We start from the raw sequence: 2,610 nt of genomic DNA on the forward strand, positions 1-2,610 counted from the left end.
AGAGGCAGGGATCCCGGGCTACTCTTCGGGCTGTACTGGCTCCCATAAAGACGCTGTCCAGGCGGGCTGGGGTTTGGAGAGTGGGGGTTGTTTTGGGGTGTCTGCCTGCCGCCCACTCACTTCCCTCACTCTCTCCCAGCGCGAAGGTGGGAGGGGAGGAGAGATGATGTCCAGTTAGAGGCTGAAGAATACCCGCAAGCTCCCGGGCTTATGCGCCCCACGCGCAGCCAGTCGCGGGTGGGCACCGAGGCAGGGACCCAAGAGAAAAAGAAAAAGGGGGCAGGTCGGGCTGTATGTACCCCTGTATGGGAACAGTACCGTGTTCGGCTCTGATGACACCCACACTCTTGGTCCTCAGGCGCTGCCCACATTTCGCCAGTTCACCTGCAGAGGGGCTCTCTCGTCCCGTTGTCAGCCCGGTCCTCCCCCATGGAAATCCGTCGAGGTGAACGGGACGAACAGCCCCGCCGGCACTTGCCTGGGTCGGCTCCTACCGGCTGAGGGGATGGGGCGATCTTTAATTTCCATCCTCGACGTTGTGAAAGCCCGGGTCCGAGGCAAGACAAGTGTAAGGGTGCAGATGTCACCCGCGACGGAGCCGCCCCTCACCGTGCAGTCGGGCATCTCGTCGGGCGTGGTGGGTCTCCATCGGCCCTGGCCCGGGCCGTAGGGGAGCGCGCCTCGGAGTCCCCCGGCTGCAAGGGCCGAGGCGGGGGGGCGTGTGGCGCTGGCCGGTCTCCCCCCACCCCCGCTAACACGGCTCGGGATTAGTGCAAGTGTCGGAGGGTCCCAAATTCAAGCAAATAGCAGGAAAGCCCCCACTAGATATCATCTGGGAGTCGGAAAGGAGAGAGGCGCTTTACTTGCGCGGAGCAGCCGGGACGCGGCGTGATTTTAATTGCTACGTATTTTTAATATTAAATCGCTTAAACATCGAACATATCCAATCTCTTCTGTCCGAAAACGACCGTCCGAGAAGCCGAGCGGGGCGGGTTTGTCGTCGGGTTTGGGATAAATGGGAGTTTCCCCGCGATGGCAGTGGGGAGGCGGTAAGGGAGGCTGCGCGGACGCGGAGGTTGCGTGGCGGCCGAGAGCAGTCCCAGCGCGGCAAGCTCTTTTCTAGCCGGGCAGGAGACAGGGACAGAGCATAAACCCTAAACGCTAAAAAGAAAAAAGCGTTTCATGTGGGGGAGAAAGCCTGTACCGTCCTCTCCCCCTCCTCCTCCCAAATCTACAAATCCCCGGAGCAACTTGTTCCACGGGGAGTGCTCACGCAGAGTCCTGGGAACTGGTACACGTTGTAGGGTGCTTTTTTTAGGGCGTGGGGCTGGAAATGGTGGGGTAACCCTAGGCTTTGCAGAGCAAGAGAGGTGCAGGTGGGGAAGGTAGCGCTGGCTGCAACCGGAGGAGTCACCACGTCAACCGTGGGTGACGCGAGTTGCCCGTGCGTGGAGGGAGAAAGAAAAAAGAACCCCATGCCATCCATCCTCCCCGTCCAGCCCAGAGCCTGAATTTGCCGGACAGCCGTCGCGGTGCGCGCTCCCGCCGTGCGCGCCTCCAAGGAGCGGAGGTGGCCTGCGGCAGAGACACCTGCTCGTGGCCAGGAGCGGGTCCTGCCCTTGCCCGTGGCCGTGAGTTTTATGGAACCGGGAGCAGGTTCCCAGCCCGGACGTGTTTTATACTCTAAACCCCGTTTGGGTGGGTGGCGGCGCTGCCCCTGCACCGTCCCGAGGCCCCACGGGGGAGGGGTGTCACGGGTGGAGCCTCGGGGAGTCGCGGGCAGTGTCCGTGGGGGGCGACTCAGCACTCCCCGGCCTCCGGCTCCGGTCCCTTCTGCCCCACGGCCCATCCTGCCTGGCTACGAGTGCTCCTGCTCGTGCTTGCCCAGCCCCACTTGTGCCTGCTTGTGCTTGTCCGTCCTGCCCCTGCCCACCCTCCCTGCCTGTCCTGCTTGGTCCTGCTTCTCCTGCCTTCCCTTGCCTGCCCAGCCCGCACCCCTGGACTAGCAACCCTCAGCCTCTGGCCCTGGTGCTGTTCATTGCTGGCAGGGAGCTCATGTACATTTGTTGGGGGCTGTACCCTCTCGCAGGGTACATCTCTTTCATCTGTACTAAGGAGGAGGAAAGCTGCTTCCTGTGGGAAATGGGTGAGGAGAGGAGGTTCAACAGGACAAATCAAGTCAGCTCTCCCCTATCCCAAACCTGGAGGCAGCTTCCCAGACATCCGCCATCACCAACCCAGATGGCAGATCGTGCTTGAAAGTTGGGGCCATGATACCAAATATTTTACAGCAGCTGTTTAATGTTCCCCTACCCAGTTATTAAACACAAATGGGAGTAAATTAAAATGGCAAAGTAAAGCGAAATAAAAACCTTTCTTTCATTCTACTAAGAGACAACATCTAATTAAGGAATATTTGAATTCCACAAAAACGCACTCTCCACAGTCACATAAGGCTTTGCTTTTAAAACTATAGCCAAATACAAACCAACCCAGCTCAGACCAAGCTTAGGCACAGCCTCAATTCCAAGGGCCAAGAGCCAGGGCAGGCCAAAGACAGGGGCCTGCTGCTTTGGTTGTATCCCAGCTCAGATACCCTCATTGTGGGGG

This window comes from Corvus brachyrhynchos, unplaced genomic scaffold (genome assembly GCF_000691975.1).
Source record: "Corvus brachyrhynchos isolate BGI_N302 unplaced genomic scaffold, ASM69197v1 scaffold12, whole genome shotgun sequence".
Lineage (NCBI taxonomy): Eukaryota > Metazoa > Chordata > Aves > Passeriformes > Corvidae > Corvus > Corvus brachyrhynchos.